This window comes from Rhodnius prolixus, unplaced genomic scaffold (genome assembly GCF_049639745.1).
Source record: "Rhodnius prolixus isolate KJV_2025 unplaced genomic scaffold, Rpr scaffold_13, whole genome shotgun sequence".
Classification (NCBI taxonomy): Eukaryota; Metazoa; Arthropoda; class Insecta; order Hemiptera; family Reduviidae; genus Rhodnius; species Rhodnius prolixus.
The window spans coordinates 6354475-6374181 of NW_027411583.1; the positions used below are offsets into that span (position 1 = coordinate 6354475).

The following is a 19707-nucleotide window of genomic DNA, read 5'->3' on the forward strand; positions in this document are numbered from 1 at the left end:
AATAGACCTACGTTTGCTGCTAAGTTAGATTTGGCCAAAACTATGTACTAAATTTAATCGTTCATGTCAGATAAGACTATAAGTTAATGGGAATCTGTATTTGCTAGAATTGTTTAGTTAAGTTTGAATGAAAAACTTGGCAGTAGTTTGTAAGGAATAGTCTGTCAGAGAGCAAGTTCTGTACAAAGAAGTGATGAGGTAATTAGACCAAAATAGTCTTTCTTTCCCCTCTAGATAAAGCAGCTTGGTAGGTTGGAAAGGATATCACTTCCTTACAACAGACCTAGTCTTCTAGTTTGGGCACTATTTTGAAATAACTGAGAAGGGCTTTGCGGAGGTGTTCCTTGTACGGAACACAAGGGATATGATGATAACAGTCCTAGTCTTTTAGTTTGGGCACTATTTTGAAATAACTGAGAGGGGCTTTGCGGAGGTGTTCCTTGTATGGAACTCAAGGGAGATGATGCTAACAGTCCTAGTCTTTTAGTTTGGGCACTATTTTGAAATAACCGAGAAGGGCTATGCGGAGGTGTTCCTTGTATGGAACACAAGGGAGATGATGCTAACAGTCCTAGTCTTTTAGTTTGGGCACTATTTTGAAATAACTGAGAAGGGCTTTGCGGAGATGTTCCTTGTACGGAACACAAGGGAGATTATACCTCACTTTAAATGCTTACCCCTTTCCTAGTGGGGAGAGTGAGAACTTCCTCGGAGAGGTTCGTTCTCTTTTTAAAGTGAGGAAGCACATCTGGGGAAACGTTGGTGGCATGGTATGGCATGGGTAGAGGGTCCCAAGCTTCTAGAAGCATCCTGTTTAGTTAACAGGTATTAACACCTAGTTGGGAACCTCCAGCATTCTTCATAATATCTAGAATGGGCAATGCGGGGAGTAGGATGGGTTGGTTCCATGGAATAGTTAACCCTAACGGCCGGCTCCTCGAATCCCCCACGAACAACAGGGTGATAAATTTAAAAAAAATATATACAATTTGAATAACTGAAGAATATACAATTCATAAAAGTGCTGATTTTCTCTTCGGTAATGAATACATTGATATAATTGATGCAATAACTCAATGTTAACATCTGGAAGCTTTTCAGTAACTGTTTATTGAAGCTAAGCTTTTTTTTTCTAATCAAAGAATCTGATAATAGGAACATCTTCAATGTAAACATAAATTGAGGGAACAAATCAGATCTTACCATTAAATGCGAACTTTTCAATGATTTTAGAACTATATTAAGGATACAAAACTCTGTAGTGAGACACCAATTCATGCATAATATGAATTACAATGAAGATATACCTGCATTTTTAGTTTTATCATGGCCCAGTAGTAAAAAGAATTACACTTAAAATTAACTGAAAACAATAAAAGACTCAAGAGAAATAATGAAATTTGAATGCAAACACAAATTCATCCAAAATTACATAACAGACTCAACCACTCAAATATAACCTTCTTTAAGAACATTAACTACAAATGGTTTATACAATCCGCTTCAAATTAGCTGCAACTAATTTTCTAACAACCAAAAATTTAATTCTGAATTCTTTTTATTAAAACTAACAAAACCAGTTTTCATCTTATTTCATGAAGCATAACCATGTTCTGTTCTGCTTAAATGCATGACATGTTTTTTTTTTTATCTACTATTGTTAACGCAAAAAAGTAACCCCTAAGCACAAAATAAGAGCTTTGTTTAAACTGGTAATCAGAAGTCTTACTTGTAAGACTGGTGTTCAAAGTCCTAAATACTTTATGGCGTTATAAAACTTGGAAAAACGCTTTGTACAATTCCTAAATTTACTGCCATGAGAGATACAATTTGGAAATATAGGAATACAATCTAAAATGTAGCTAATTTTATCTTCTCCTTTTTTAAAATTTCAATAAAAATGGTATTAGTCCGATTTAAATGTACTTTAAGCAAACAAAATAGAGTGTTAAGTTGTGCTTAAGTTCATTTTAAACAACTTGAATGAACTCAGCAAGATTTACACTTTTCAACTTTACTTGTAGTGGATTTAGGGCTTGAAAATGTATATAAATTTTATCTAAGTACAGTATTCGAGTTTATACAGCTTTCAATTAAAAATTACGAACTTAAAAAACATGATCTTAACAAAATTGTTACTACCGTGAACTAGATGCATAGTGCATCTTTAAATGCAACTATACTTCTTGAAAGGTACTTTCATATTATTAGAAAGAAAGAAATCCTAGAATTAACAAGAACAAAAGACTGAAAGCTGTAAAAGAATTAGTTGGCAACCACAGCATCTCGCCAAATCCTCTTCAATTCCATTGATGAATACAAACATCTTAAATTTTGACTAGCAATCATTGAAAATTAAACTTAATGAATACATAAACTTGAGTAGATAACAAATCATCGATTCTTGGTGAAAGAGGGTTTTGAAATCACCATTAATACTCATGAAATCATGAATTTGTAACAAAAAGTTACTTTGACCTTTAGTAAAACTTCAAACTAACAAGAAATTGGATAAAAAATGCGGTAAAATTTATTAAAATAAAGGTAAGTGGCTTTCTATTTTATGAAAACATGAAAAATTTTATGATGGCGAATGTTCCTACTTCTAAAAATGTATTTAATTCATTTATGAGAAGTGGATTTGTGCTAAAATAACTTAGTAATTTTGCTATAACTTATATTTACACTTCAACAAGAATTTACACAGTTTTAGTTGGCATTAGACACTGATTTGAAAAAATCTCTTCAATTATTCGAACTAAATCATCGTTATTCTTCAACAAGATCGTGTTGCCTTTCTCTAGAATAAAACAGTTAATAGGATGAAAACTGCAGCTAAAAAAAAGGTAACTGAAAAGTCAAATACTCTAAAATGATTGAATCCATCTTTATAATAAAAGTTGAATTTTCCATTAAATAATGCATTAATCTATTTTGGCAGAATATTTTTTGCAAAATGCAATATTAACAGCAGATCATCTTGAAATCTTGGAAGTCAGTAAGTGTTGAATGTTACTGCTGGCAAAATTTAAATATACTTACTTATAGAATTTCTTAAAAAAATTTAAATTGCAGCTAATACTTTAGATCCATTTCAATCCTTTGAATTAATATCCAATTTAGTTGCTTCTGAATGCAATATACTATCGAAAAAAAGGTTAGAACTATAAATTGTAGATTATTTAATATTATAACGAAGTTCTGTTTTGTGTTTAAATCAAGTTCTCACTTCTACTTAAGGGGGGAAAAGCTTAAATTTCAAAAATAAGAAAATAATGGCTGAAATATATTCCAAATAATTTTTAGGGAACCAAGGACATTGAAGTTGATTCCCATCGAACTTCTGGAAATACTTAGCTTTAAACTTCAGAAAAAATATTCTCCAATATCCTCCTTAAGTGGGTGGGGGGCAAAAAAAAGTGAAAATTTATAATTTTCTGTGGATATTGTATCTAGGAGGAATTTTAAGTTACGCAAAATTATTGTAAATTTGAAAATAATTTATAACTTTTGAAAAAGGCAACCTATTTTCACTGGATGAAGGAAAATTAAAGACTGAAATATTTAATTCATACCTGAGGGAACCCCCCAGCTTTCCAGCATCTTATTTTCCAAATGTATCTTCAATTCACGCGCACACACTCTTTAAATTACTACTTACTAATTAAACAATCAAAAAACTTCTATTTACCAATAATTTTCATACAAAAATCAGTAAAATTGTCCAATTTAAACGCACTCAAAATTAGAAACTTACGATATAATGGCGGACAACGGTACTTTTACTCTATTCTGGAAAAGAAGTGACGTCATATAAGGCGATTAGGATTAGCAGTGACATAATACAATTAATACAATCGAACAGAAATAATTTTTTTATTTTTAAAAATCAAAATAATACTTTTACAAAAATTCTAAAAATTTAAATCATTAAAAGTAATTGTTAAATTTAAATCTGAAAACTTTTTAGAATGATTTACTATTTGTCAAAGTTCACGTAGGAATATCTATAATGAATTTATTAACAAAACAAAATTATAATGAAAAGAGAAATTAATAAATTAATTAATAAAATTAAAGAAATCATAAATAGAAACTATAAAAAGCCCCAAAATTATTTCTTTTTTTTACCCCCCTACCGCCCACTCCACAGCTTCTCTTCCTCCCAAGATGTCCTGAAAGTGAAGTTCATCTCAGTTAATGTAAGTAAAATTAAATAATGGAAATGTATTAAAACTATAGTAAGTTATTATAAAATTTATTTAATAGTTAACAAGCAACAAAATTATAACAAATTTATCTACTTTTCTATTGATTTTTTTAAAGGTAATTGAAAATTTGGATACCTAATTGAGTTTGAAAATCCAATATGGCTAATTAGTTAAATTATAGTGCTTTTAAAACAGATATTTAATAAATCTCAACTTATAAAACATTTAATTTATCTTAAAAAGTGATATTATTTCATTCATTTGTATAAATTGAATCTTCTTTATTTTAATTAAATGATTTGGCAATTAATAAGATAATTGGGTCAAATGGTGGAATGTTCAACGTTCCCAAATGGTACATGGTGCAGCTACTTTTGGAATAAAATTTATTATTTATTTAAAAATTGAATGAGTTTAATCTATTTTAAAAGCAATTATCTTTCCTTTTTAATTAAAATTGACCTTTTATTTGATATTAAAAAATAGTTTTCAAGAACTTTAAAAAAAAAATTTTGTATTCTAATTAAATTAAATAATTTTATTAGATTGCATTAAGCATCTTTTAAAGTTACTTAATCTTTATAAAGCTTAAATTTTCTAAGAAGATCTTCTAATTTTCATAAATGACAAATTAGTGTGCCAATTGTTAAGATGTATGTCTTTTTAATTACAGAAAATGCGGACACTTGTTAATGAGAACGTTCTATAGTTTATGGAGAACCAAAAAAACGAGAGATACCTCTACTTTACTTTGAGATCACAATCTTAATTCCAAACAAGATGAAATGAAAATCATCTTTGAGGTAAAAAACAAAAAGTTCAAATCTATTTCATTTATTAAGAGAGATTATTGTTTCAGATGGAATTTTAATTGATTCCTATCTATATTAAAATTAATTTGACTGAAGTCAATTTTAATACAGATTAAGATGATATTGAATACACACTCAGATATTTAGTATCTTCTTTTTTTTTTATTCATTGTCAGGCATTTAGGAAATTCATGCAACAAAAAGCAACTAAGCCCTTAATGCTAACAAATTACCTTCCAAACTAGCATGCATAGATCTGTATAATATTAATTTAGTAACAATTGCAGCTACCTACTGTATCATATTGTTGATAATCCATTTCATATTAGATTTTAAGATTTAGATGCACTATTCTTTCACTTTTGTTGGGTATCTAACACTATTTCTTCACATTTTCTACAAACTAATGTAACAATCTAAATTAGTGGAGCAGCAACTACTCTTGGTCCTGTAGCAATTAAACAAAATTAATTCTTACAGCTGATAGTTAACTATAATATAACATTTTAGCAATATAAAAGTATTAAAATATTCAACAAGTTAAGTTAAAAGTACCCAAAATGTTTGCTCATAAACTTCACTTCTAAACCAAACTCTTGACATAACCTACTTACCCATGGTTCTTGTAACTTCATCTACATTTTTAATCAAAGGTTTTTGAAATTATTCAGTTAACTTAGACTCAAATATTGTACATAACTTCTTTTCACATATTTGATGCACTATATAATCACAATTTTTAATACCAATTGCGTGATGTGAACAATTTAAAAACTATTTCGTATTCTTGTAACCTCAACTAATGGGCCCTATGAAATGGAACTGGTAGGAATTCTACTCCCACTTTTTCAGTTCACAGAATTGGGAATTAGAAAAAGGTTAATATTTGCTAGTCTTGAGCCCTCTATAGGAATTTGTAGTAAAGTCTTTCTTCCATTAAAAATGGAATCACCATCTTTTGGTGCTCAATTTTGTGGTCCCTGATACAATGCTTTTAAAAATAGGCAAATCTTTGAGACTTATTTGATTATTAATTTTTTTTAAAAAAAAAGAGAAATATTTCTCTATAACACCTTAGGGAAGAATAATCAATAAGATTGTCCTTATTTATAGAGTTCATTGCATTTCCTCATCAATTAATTGATGAGGGAAAAAAAAAGATTTTGATCGTTCGATTGATTTTCATCGTTTGCTAAAACTTTATTAGCCCATGAAAATGTTCTCTACTGAGGAAATTTCAGGCAGAATCATTAATGACAGGTTCAGAATTAAAAAGGGTTTCATTAGCGATAGTGAACTTACCATTTCCTAGGTATTCTTGTGGGGATATTGGGCGCTTAACATTAGCAAGAATACTTTACGAGTGATTTGTCTGAATCTTGCACAGCTTATAGGTTTAGTAAAGGTAGTTTATGACACTGATTGGGTAAGGTAACGCCTCGTACTTCGGCACAGATTGCAGATACCCTAAACTGGGGCTGAAAGCCCCTACAAAAAAATCTTTTAACTTGCTGTGGATTTGGCTTAACTTCCATTCCATTTACAAAACGAGGCGAAAACTCCATAAATGTCCAGAATTTTGTTTCCATATTCTAAATGTTGAATGACTAGTTTTACAAGTACCAGGTCAGATACTTGGGGATGATCCTGGATGCGAAATTAAGCTTTGTGCCACATGTAAGGGATTTAAGAAGGAAGGCTAGTTCTTTTGTCGGACAATTGAGATCGGTAACGAGGAAAGAATGGGGATTGAAAAGGAAGGTAGTGAGTACCTTATACCGTGGGGTTCTGGTCGCTCAGGTGACCTACTGTGCGTCGGTTTGGGCCCATCGGGTGGGGACCGCGATTGTGAGGATGCATCTTATGGCCGTGCAACGTTCTATTCTGTTGCTCATGGGGCGTTATAGCCGGACCACATCCACGGAGGCTTTGCAGGTGCTCACGGGATGCTTGCCATTGGACATGGAGGTGGTTAGGGCCGCGGTGAGATATGGTTTGCGAAGGGGCATAGAGGTGCGTGTCCCCATGTTAAGAGCCTTACGATTGTCGGTGGCTGATATAACCGAAGATTACCGGTTATGGTTTAGGGAAAGAATGTATGGCGAAGTGGAAGAGGAATTGAATCGGGAATGGAGGAATAGGTGGCGAGCGTCAACTAAGGGAAGAACAACCTTTAGTTTCGTCCCCGACGCTGCCGGAGGTAGGCAGCTGGTTTCCACTGAGATTCCATATGCAGTTGCACGATTGGTCACGGGACACGGTATGTTGCGCGCCAAAATGTTCGAAATGGGCTTAGCAACGGACCCATATTGCGCTTGTGGAGATCCAGAGACAGCGGAGCACATTATTATGGAATGTGATCTTTATAATGATTTGCGCTGTATTATATGGCGGAGAGTGGGATTTCCGTTCTGCTTGGCTGGAGACGTTTTCCCCTTGTTACTGGAGAACGCGTCTGCGTATGTGGCTTTCCGCGAATTCGCGCAGGCGGCCTTTGAGAGGCGGATGACCTCGGTGGTTGGTAGATGAAGTAGATCTGGTTGGTTGGTTGAAGGGTGTTGTTGGGAGTTTGATTTGGTGCGTATTTTTCGAGTTTGTGTTGGGTGTGTGCGAGTGTGTGTGTGATTTTATTTGATTTATTTATTTGTAATTGTGTGATTGTTGTTGATGATTTGTTGTTGTTGATGATTTGTTGTTGTTGTTGTTGTTGTTGTTGTTGTGTTGTGTTGTGTTGTTGTTGTTGTTGTTGAGATTCTCTGTGCCTGTTGGCTTTGTTGCTTTGTTGGCCGGGACTTGTGAGTGTTGAGAGCTCATTTTGTGGTCGTTTGGTTGAACGGAGGAGTGTATACGTGGGGCGGGTATGAGCTAGCGCTCGGGGACCGCCCCTAAAAATAAAAAAAAATAAAATAAAAAAAAAAAAAGTTTTACAAGTTTGGATGTGTTTTTCTCTAGTGAAGAAAATGGACTTAAACTATCTCTTCACGGTTCTTGCAATCCAAGTTAAGGTACCAAGATACTGAATCTCCTTGAAGTTTATACTTGCCACCGTTTTCCATCCGCTTTTGCTTTTTGTCTGCACTTCACTTCTGATCGAAGACAGGCAGCAGTTATCCTTTTAAAAGCGTGCATAGAGATTGGTTGTTCAGGTTGATCCATTTGCGCACCTCTTTTTGCCAATTCATCGGCCCTCTCGTTTCCAAGCAGCCCCCAGTGACCTGGAATCCATTGGAGCGCTATGGTTTAATTGCTTTCTTTGGCAGCCTCAATCGCTGCTCTGCATTTCGCTGTGACTGCCGACTCTGCATAGCTCGCTCCAACTATAGCTAGAATCGCCGCACGCGATTCAACAAAGACCACAATACGGTTCCAAGGACCCCGCTTCACTTTATCAAGAGCTAAAAATATTCCGGCAAGCTCGCCATCATAATTAGTGGATATTTTCCCCACAGGTGCTGATAGTTGAAAGGCTTCAGAATACACACCGGCTTCTGCATTATTTCTTGCTTCTAGGGCTGAACCGTCTGTGTAGACATTTTTGTAGTCTCTTAATGTGAATAGAAAAAAACTGAAAATGTGCTGAATTAGGGACAACTACACGTTTTTTTCAGTCAAGACATCAGAAAAGACTTGAAACTTGTATAAAGGAGAATTAAATGAAATGCTTGCTTAAAGATTCAGTTTCACTTAATTGGTTTTTGAAGAAAACTTAGTTGTAGAACCACCTTACTGAATCTCTGTTGGTTTCTTGAAGTATTTCAAGAGGAATTTGAAGTTTTGTCGACATTTCTTAGAAATTTAGGAGAATTTAATTATAGGTTTTTAAAACATATATTCAAATTAGTCACCTTAAGGTATACTCAGATTTTATACCTAAATTTCTGTTTTTAGATGAGCTTTATCTATTTGTAACGCTATTTCCTTAAAGTTCGAGTTGTTTTCTCGGGTTCTTTGTAAAACAGACCAGTTCCAACTGGTCGCATGACAAAAGAAAATCCCACAAAATCTGAAACTGATCCTTCCAGTCAAAATAACAAGAATAAGTAAATAAATAAAGATTTCTTTCAATACTGCAATACATTCGGGCTTTGATAATTTCAAGTTTTCTTTGAGGTATTGTTGGAGAGTACATTTTCTTTTATCGTTACGCTATCTTGGTATCTTCTTTCTTTATTTTCCTTTTGATTTTCTCTGCACATGTTTTTTTTAGCTGAATGATAAAGGATTTTCTTTCGTACTTTATAAAAAATACAAGTTATTTTCTCTTTTAATATGGTAACTATTAGTACGTTCCATTTTGCAGCGATTCTAGTAGTGAGTGGGACAAGCCCATTTTATAAACAGTATACTTCAATTCTGGATTCTATAATGGGTTCCAACGATCGGAATGTCCAAATCCCAATTCTTGAATAACTTGCTTTACAGGTTGGCAGGTGTTCCTTTCTTTTCCCAGAGGTTTGACCGTGCCAATTTAGTATAACGGCCCAATCAGCATTTTCCCATTCAGCTTCTTGTTAAAGCTGAACTTGGAATTAGCTTATTTTATTTATTTACTGGCTTTGGAGTTGGAAATATCTCAAAGCTCAACTCAGCTCACACTTTCATACATATAACTGGTGTGAGCTTAGTAGACCCTTAAAAGGGATTGGGCACTTTTTCAAAATCTAAACCAATAATAATAGCAGAATTTTAGCCCATAACATGTCTCTTTTTCTTTTAGGCATTCATTATTGAAATTGTACTTGAAATTTATTCCCTACAATCAAAAATATTCAATTTAATTGTCCTCAGAGGGGGGAGAAAAACAATTTAATGGAGGGTCCAATTAAAAGGAAAAATCTGTTGGTACATGATCTTTTTTTATGCATTCGGAGCTGGCTGCATTTTTTTTTTATGTAACCCTTTTACAGTTTGATCTATAAATGTAAAAGCATGCTACGATTGTGTTAGCATGAACATTGAATGCATATTAAATTACAGGTAGATTTATTTATTTTATTAAAAACAAGGGCAGAGATTTAAATTTCGGGTTGATGGGACGTTTTCCAGATAGGAAAATAAAAAATTTAAAAAATGTGTATTAGTCCATGAATTAAAAAGAATGTGACGTCAGAGGTTTTTTTTTTTTATAAAAAAAAATTATTTTAATTTAATTTTGCAATATAGGTTTTCCTCCTTTTTTGCCGGGAGGACAATCAAGCATTCCTTTGCCTCCTCCACCACTGTCCCTCCAACCCAGCTCTAGCTAAGCCACCCCTATCCTTCACAGACCCATTCCCCCAATACCCTTATCGTCAACTGGCCATCGTGTCCGTCGTTGGTTTCCTCTACTCCTTCTTCCTACAGGATGGCTAGTGAACATCACTTTGGTATCCTATCCTGTTCTATTCTCTCCAGTTGGTCTTTGCATGTATGACACAGGTAGGAAGTTTCAGGATTTCAGAGATGTTCTCTTCTTTTGGACTTAACCAATTTAAAAAAACAAAAAATGGTTAGGGAGCGTAGCTTACAAAGCACACATACTTTGTATTCCTTTCTTCAGAAAAACAACATTTTTCCCCAATAGATGGCATTTCACTTTGGCACTCCCAAGCAGCATCCAAATATTTCAAGCCCAAAACAATTTACTACGTTTAAGCCCTTTTTTGTTATTTATTTATTTTTATCTGTTTCGCAGTTTTGTTCCTGTATTTGAAGTACCATCATTATCAGCTACCAAAAAATTTGGGTAATAGACCGGTCCCTTTTTACAGATATCTGTAATCCAAATTTCAAATTCACTCTTCATATCTTCGTAACTGTAATAAATACATTTTAACCAGTTAAGCGTGTTTGACGTGAGTATACACGGACAAACCAAATCTCTATTACGGTGCGTTCGACGTGTATACTCGTTGTGGAAAATATAAAATTGCCATTAACTACAAAAACTCGAGATTTTAATAAAATACAATAAGAATATTATTTGGTGGGATGTTTCCCTTTATCTTACCAATAGAACTGCCAAGTATTTTATACGGAGGGAGGTGGTGGGAGCCAGCCAAATGATAAGTGGTTGGTTCATGTTTGGTCTCCTCATTAGAGATTGGGGAATTACGCACACAAATAGAAGCTCTCAACCCTTGTGCAATGCCCGATTTTACCTTAGACAGAAATTCAGGACCTCAGTACGAGCATGATTTCATTTTGCACAGAATTCAAAGCTCTTTTCTTCCTAGTAAAAGCTCTTGCGTCTCTAGTTAACTAGAGCAATGCATACGTGAAGCGGTGCAAGAATTTTGAATGAGCACAGAATGCTCTGGTAATCTCAAGCCCCTAGATATTGTAGAAAAATTTTTGTAGTGACTATTATGACGTTGTAAACTTTTGGTTGTTTTGCCCCCTGAGTTCGACGTATATACACGTCATTGTCGTGATTTTAATTCCGCACACTGTAGGGTTTCTTTCAAAAATTGAATTCCACGCTTAACTGGTTATATTTCTTAACTTTGGAACTAATATTGATTGTTTTAGTTATTTTTTTTTGGCAAGATTAGATAATAAAATTTATCCTTCTAATCCCTCAGGAGGGATCTACGCCCCAGCAAAAAATTCATGTTTACGATTGTTCATTTAAAACTTGTCCCAGTCTATTAGAATAGAATAGAATAGAATAGAAAAGAAATTTATTATTCTGGGAAATTTATTATTACTTCCGCCCATTTACTGCGGAAACAGAATTTTAGTAATCAACACTTTGTGATTATAATTTTAGTTTGCAAACTAAGGGGGACCCACTATTGTGACAAGAACTAGTGTTTCAGGTAAAGTTTAATCAGGATATCCTGCACTCTAGACAGCGGCCAAGTAAGGGGAATAACCCAGGGAAAGGAGGGAAAAAAGAGAGAATGTGTTTAGAATTTATTACTATTAATCTAACCGGTGGCAAACACCGGCCAGAGGTAGCGGCGACCTCTTCTAACGAAGGTATTCCAGTTAAATGGAGTCTGCAGCTTCATTGTTGTTGTTGAGGTTGTTACAGTAAAACAAAATATAATTAAAAAAAAGAAAACAACACAAAGGTACCTTCTTGAGGATTCTGTAATTCTCGTTTTGTAATTATTTGTTCTTCTAAGTAATCTTTATAGTTGTAACTTATCGCTTTTCATTTCTTGTGGGGTCACACTAAATGAACGACAATTCTTAACATTAATATATTGATACATGTTTCTTCTCGTGTAGTTGTCTACATAAATATAAAATTGAGAATTTCGTAAGAAGTTAGCAATTTGATATTTTGTTTAATTCGCCTTGAGGTCGTTCTTGACATCAAATAGCGGGGTCAAATAGACCCGTCAGAGGGTTGAAATTCTACCTACAACCAGAGCACTTAATGTATCTAGGCTGGTCTTTACACTGAGAGTAATGGAAAGTCCCTATCGGAGACAGTTTAATCTTGGTCTCCCACTAAGTAAAGAACGAGGGTCGTTTGAAAAGTCCGTGCAAAAATAAAAACTACTTAATTTTTGGGGGTAAACCTTTTTTATTTTTCAACATAGTCTCCTTTTAGGCTTATACACTTCGTCCAACGCTGCTCTAGTTTGTTGATCCCTTCCGAATAATAGGATTTGTCCAAGTCTGAAAAATAGCCATTCGTTTCTGCAATCACCTCCTCGTTTTAATAAAATCTTTTTCCCGCTAGCCATTTCTTCATATTGGGGAACAAATAGTAGTTCGAGGGAGCCAAGTCTGGAGAATAGGGGGGATGTGAAACGAGTTGGAACCCTATTTCCATTAATTTTGCGACCACAACTGCTGAGGTGTGAGCTGGTGCGTTGTCGTGATGGAAAAGGACTTTTGGACTTTTTTGTGGGCCAATCGTGGGCTTTTTTCTTGCAGCTCGGTTTTCAAACGGTCCAATAACTATGAATAATATGCACCTGTAATAGTTTTACCCTTTTCCAGATAGTCGATGAGGATTATTCCTTGCGAATCCCAAAAGACAGTCGCCATAATCTTTCCGGCCGAAGGAACGGTCTTCGCCTTTTTTGGCGCAGATTCCCCCTTGGTAACCCATTGTTTAGATTGTTCTTTGGTCTCAGGAGTGTAGTGATGTATCCAAGTTTCATCCACAGTGACGAAACGACGCTTAAAGTCCTGCGGATTCTTCTGGAACAGCTGCAAACCGTCCTTGCAATCTCACGCACCTTCACTCTTCTGTCATCCATCACCATATCATGGATTTTATCAATGATTTCTGGAGTAGTAACCTCAACAGGGCGTCCAGAACGTTCAGCGTCACTTGCGCCCATGTGGCCACTCCGAAAATTTGGAAACCACTTATAAACTGTTCTAATCGAAGGTGCAGAGTCACCATAATGTTTATCAAGCTTCTCTTTAGTCTCCTGAGGCGTTTTGCCTTTCATAAAGTAGTGTTTAATCAGCACACGAAATTCTTTTTCGTCCATTTTTTGAAAATCACTCGACTTCCTCGATTCAAACGAATGCCAAACACAAAGAAATAGACCGATCTGGCTGAAACTTAGTGTGTGTTCTTCCAAGAGATGCTACTAACTAAACATAACCTCGATACGCGCCAGTAGTGCTATCTCTCTGACTTTGTACGGACTTTTCTAACGACCCTCGTACTCTTCACAAATTAGCAACGTTATTCTTCGGTAGGGATTTGTTCCTTAATGCTACCAGTGTGGTACTGTGGTTTTACTATAGTGGTACCGTGTGCTGACTACATTATTTATTCCCCTGCTTAGGAACCCAGATCAAGTTCTGGAGTGATTCCCTTCCAAGCAAGTGATCTTTTGTTTCACCTTACCTGCAATAGGACCCCTGCTATATTTTGCGGAGTGTGAGCTATATTATGCTTGATATTGTCTAAATATGTTTTATTGTCAGTTGTTGGCAGACATGTCTGTAGGGTAGCAATCAATTTCGATTCTCCTTCATATTTTCGAGTTTTTCTTTGGTTTTAGAAAGAATGATTATTTCGCGAAAAATCTGAAATATTTTTATGAATACCTATTTAAACCTCAACAAGTTAATTTTGTTTTAAACTCATCCAATATCCTTCAAAACAACTTAAACTTTTTTTTTTTTTTTTTTTTCTTTTTTTGGCATTGGCTTCCGCCATACAGCCAGCATCGTCTAGGTGCTTATCACTAGAATATCACTTACTCTCCGTTCTTACCTACAAATACATTCGCTTCACACATTCATCATTCTACTATATACCGCTATTTACATAAACTACTGCTAATGGATGGAGCAGCACTCTGTGCTCCTGCCATCCTTCTCGCTTAACCAAAACTTAAACTTTATAAAGCTATAAGTACAAATCTTGTCAAATTGGTTTCTATAGAAACAAGTTCTCACTCCTTGCTATAAATTATTTATAGCTCGATCTTACTTAATCTTATATACCTATAGCTCGATCTGAGAGGGAGGAATATTTCTTTGAAGAGTTAAATTTTATTTTAGAACAGCCATTGCTCATAAGTCTCACTCAAATATGAGCTAAAATTACCCCCATGGCAACAGAAAAGAATTTATTCTAATGTTTCAGAATTGCATAAAATTATTTAGATATGATCGTTCATAACTTTAATTATTTAATTAATGTCCATATTCCATCCCAAAGGAGTAATTGGTTTTTTTATTTTTAATTGGAAATGTTTACCGCAATCATCACCAGAATCAGGCTAATCGGTTTATAAAGAGATTATTCTTAACTTGGAATTTGGGCAATTTATCGTAACAGCGAATGAATTCATGTCAAGAAATTAATGGTTAAATACTAAAAAATATATAGAAACCAGATCAATTTAGGTCAAATTGGTGTTTTAAATGCAATTTTGGTATGTCTTATATGGTTTCGCCAGATAATAGGAAATCCCAAAGTAGGAAAAAAGTGGCAGCGAAAGGTTTAAAGGGTTAAAGCTTCAGGTAGGGCTTAGAACAATAGATTCTGCCTGGAGTATATAAGGATACCACTGCTCGGGACACTCAATCGCATCCAGGCATTCCATTCACTCCCTGAGGATTCATTCTTACACTCTCTTCACGACCTTACTCTACTCGTCATTCAGTCTAGCCAATTCTTTTAGAAATAGTTTATATCTAGAGTATATAAGGACACCAGACCACCGCACGGGACACTCAATCGCATCCTGACATTGCATTCACTCCCTGAGGATTCATTCTTACACTCTCTTCACGACCTTACTCTACTCGTCATTCAGTTTAGCCAATTCTTTTAGAAATAGTTTATATTTAGAGTATATAAGGACACCAGACCACCGCTCGGGACACTCAATCGCATCCTGACATTGCATTCACTCCCTGAGGATTCATTCTTACACTCTCTTCACGACCTTACTCTACTCGTCATTCAGTTTAGCCAATTCTTTTAGAAATAGTTTATATTTAGAGTATATAAGGACACCAGACCACCGCTCGGGACACTCAATCGCATCCATGCATTGCATTCACTCCCTGAGGATTCATTCTTACACTCTCTTCACGACCTTACTCTACTCGTCATTCAGTTTAGCCAGTTCTTTTAGAAATAGTTTATATTTAGAGTATATAAGGACACCAGACCACCGCTCGGGACACTCAATCGCATCCAGGCATTGCATTCACTCCCTGAGGATTCATTCTTACACTCTCTTCACGACCTTACTCTACTCGTCATTCAGTTTAGCCAATTCTTTTAGAAATAGTTTATATTTAGAGTATATAAGGACACCAGACCACCGCTCGGGACACTCAATCGCATCCTGACATTGCATTCACTCCCTGAGGATTCATTCTTACACTCTCTTCACGACCTTACTTTATTCGTCACTCAACAATCTTCTATTCTATTCAGCCCTTCAGCCTCCCTAATCAAATCCGAATATTCCGCTTGTGCCTATAAACTAATTGCTAATTAAATCTCCTTTTCATGGCTGTTCTCACCGACACCAACCTCAACTACAGCTAATAACACTCGTAATAATAAATAATAACCACTATGTAAGGTAACTGAGCTGTTAGAGGCGAATAAATACCTCAAAGCTAAGATGTATTATAGTGCTGAGTTCGATTCCCATTCTTTGCCTTATTATTATTTTTATTTCAATTATTATGAATCAAGGGTACCCCCCCTTAAAGGTAAAATACTTTTTTAAGATATTAGCAGTTCTTGACCAGATCTTGATGTTATCTTTGAGGAATCTTTATATTCTTAAGTTTTGGTCAGTTATAAATAAAAAATTAAATATTTACGCTAAAGATTTGAACTATATTTAGATCCTTCTTAGTTTAGATTGTAGATTGCTCATCCATCATTAGTGTAGAATGTAATTTCATTGAATAGATTGAATTGCACGATCGGCAGACTTGTCTAAACTTGTCTAGCGGACATAAATAACAATATGATGATGCAATTAGAATGATGAAATGTAAACTGTAACTATGGTAACCGGTGTGAACTGATGATGACTGGTGTAGGATAGGATCGTATCCAGTAATGACAATTCCATACTCGTGAGACGGACTGGCTCTATACTAGCCTGGCGGTTGGTTATGTGGAAATACCATTTGTGACGTGAGGGAATGGTGCTTTGTGGCCACGCCCTAAACTGGGTGACATTGATGGACAATGCCATTATGAAATGTCTGCTAAAAAAAGAGAGAGAGAGCGAGTGGGGGGCGAGAGGGGGAAGAAAAAGAGGAAAATAATGGAGTTTCTTGTTCGACATAAAAAAATAATAAAAGTACAACGTCTTCATTTTTCAACAGCAAAATTTCCTTTCGAATTTTTCAATTAAACTTGCTTTTGTTCATTAAATTCAATCCTGAATTTAACTAGATTACTGGAGCCCCAGATTTTCTTTTTTTGAAAGGAATGGGGGAGTTCTGGGGTACTCCGCAATTCAGGTGTTCTGATATTCAAAGTAAATTAATTCTCAATCCATACATTTGGGATTTGTCAATCTAGGAAAAAATGAATTCGCTCAATACAGAAGCAGTTAGAGTCGAGGACCACAAAGCTAAGTGTTGTGGATGTTGGGTTCGTTATTCGCTCCCATCTAATGTTACACCCTCCTCCGAAACTCCTATTAACTGTACAAGGCTTCCTCAGTTGATGAAAACCGCATTCTGGTAGGAAAAACATTTGGTGTCTTTTACCAATGCCCACTGAATTAGCCAAATTCTTAAGGGAGCTTGCAAGCTTTAAGGGACTTTCTTCCTCCTTTCTGAGCTCTTCCTCAAGAGATCTGTCACCTTCCCATCCCCCAAAAGTGTACAAGCACTCTAAGAAGGGATAAAGTCTTAAGTGTCGGTCACCTCATTACCTTCAACAAATTGCATCCAACAAAACATTATTTTCTATGCCCTGGATGTAGAGTCATCTGAGGATAATAATACAATTTAATGGCTGCTTGAATAGGTTAGGGTTCGATCCCCTGAATCCAATAATACCCAGAAAAAGTCAAATTTTAGTTTTAATTTTTTTTTTTAAATTATAAGTTTACTTCACTCCACTTCAGCCTACAATCTCATATAAACCCTCTAGCTAAAAATCATCCTTCTAGAACTCTTCCTGACAAAAATAATCGCCAAAAAAAAAAAAATTTAAGTTACCCCCTAACTCTTCCGAAAATTCATGTCCACACAACTTCTGGAGAAAAATTTAGACTTAAAATTCAAAACTTTTGAAAACTTTTTAAACTTTAAGCTTTTCTAAAAATAGTAACAACAAAAGGGTAACTAAAAACTGAAAAACATTTTGAATTTTCTTGGTAGTTTTTATGGAAAAGTCATTTAAAATACTTTTCTTTTAATTAAAGTTTGTGGTTATTTTTTATTTTCAGGAAGTTGCGGAAGTGTTAGCTCTTACGGTAGTGTTTTAACGGTTGTGCTCTTTTACACTATAAACAAAGTGCTACAAAAGTGTAATGAGTATTCGAAATTTCGTTCAAATATCTAACTAATGTGAATAATTTTTAAATTGTGTCAAGTGTCAAGTGGATGCTGCAGAGATCTCTTCAAGGAGGCTCGTGAGTGCGGAGAATACGTAAGTTGAAATAAATTTGTATCTATTGTTAATAATGGTTTGATTTTCTTAATTTACATTAATTGGGAGAACACAATTGAAACCAATAAGATTGTGGTCCAAAGAAAGCTGCTTAATTATGTTCTGGTTGTTCCACATAAACAGTTCAATGACATTTTAAGGAGGGAAAACAATTAAAATATTCTCTTTGCTTAAATTAATACCCCAAAAAAATGGGAAATTTGCAACAAATAAATATAATTTATTTTAGATATTATACAGCTTCTCGCTAGTTTGTAAATTTGCCTTCCAAAGTCAGTACCAGGCTGTCAATTCCTGTCTGTGCCAACATTCCTCCTGGGATCCTCTGGGAATCAGGTTCAACTCTTTGATGATCCTCAAGTCCAGGGCAAAATACGTGGCTTTCTCAGCACAGTTTTCTTTCAACTATTTTGCCTTTAACCAGTACGTCAAACCAAATCTCTATTACGGTGCGTTCGATGTGTATACTCGTTGTGAAAAATATAAAGTTTCTATTAACTATAAAAACTCGAAATTTTAATAAAATACAATAAGAATATTATTTGGTGGGATGTTTCCTTTATCTTACCAATAGAACTGCCAAGTATTTTATACGGAGGGAGGTGGTGGGAGCCAGCCAAATGATAAGAGGTTGGTACATGTTTGGTCTCCGCATTAGAGATTGGGAATTACGCAGCTCTCAACCCTTGGGCAATGCTGTTTTTTACCTTAGATAGAGGTTCAGACCTCAATACGAGCATGATTTCATTTTGCACAGAATTCAAAAACTCTTTTCTTCCTAGTAAAAGCTCTTGCGTCCCTAGTTAAGTAGGAGCAATGCATACGTGAAGCGGTGTAAGATGTTGAATGAGCACAGAATGCTCTATAATCTCAATCCCCAGAAATAGCGGAAAAAGTCGCTTGCAGTGACTATTATGACGTTGTAAACTTTTGGTTGTTTTGCCCTGCGTTCGAGACTTGTATACACGTCATTGTCTGATTTTAATTCCGCACACTGTGGGGGGTTTCTTAAAACTAAATTCCACACTTAACTGGTTAATATCCCCTCTTACATTCAAATTTTCTTTTATGTCTTCCATTGTTCATTTTGTAGACTCTTTTTTTTTTTATGACATATCTTCACCATAAGGTCGGTCATTTATGTACTTTTCAGCTTAGTTTGAAGCCTCTACGATAACACAAAATTGGGCAGGGTTTTTTAAAATAAAACAGATGGATGATCCATTGTTAAATCATTGAGAATATTCAGATTATTCTAATTAAACTTCTGATATATTTGCTTTTAATAACTTTTGGATTCTTTTCCAATTTGAGTCTTGGTTTTAAAAAGATAACCTAGAAACGTTTTCTTTATTTAACCAGTGTTCTATCACCAAAGTTTTTACCTTGCATTTTCTTTTTTTAAAGAAAAACAATTGGTTGATAATCCGTTACAGATAGCTCAAGCAAATCTGGTGGATGAGAAATGATTTTCTCCCCTCATAAATCCATTATCTTGTCCCTAGTTACATTTTCCTTGTGGAAACGATCTTAACGCGTAAAAAACTCTACCGACTATCCAGAAAAAATTAATCTAGTGACATGATTTTCTCACTTTTCTCTAATT

At 34.8% G+C, this 19707-nt stretch overlaps 1 protein-coding gene and 1 long non-coding RNA gene across 5 annotated transcripts in view; both read right to left on the reverse strand.

Moving 5' to 3' along the window:
• The window catches only part of LOC141448011 (C3 and PZP-like alpha-2-macroglobulin domain-containing protein 8), a 413880-nt gene that overhangs the window by 256272 nt on the left and 137901 nt on the right, over nucleotides 1-19707 (reverse strand). The gene's annotated exons all lie outside the window — the stretch shown is intronic.
• On the reverse strand, nucleotides 4006-6001 carry LOC141448016 (uncharacterized). The gene is made up of 3 exons (XR_012454790.1): nucleotides 5638-6001; nucleotides 5319-5471; nucleotides 4006-4175 (listed from the first exon to the last, which is right to left on the reverse strand). It is a non-coding gene; the product is annotated as an uncharacterized lncRNA (long non-coding RNA).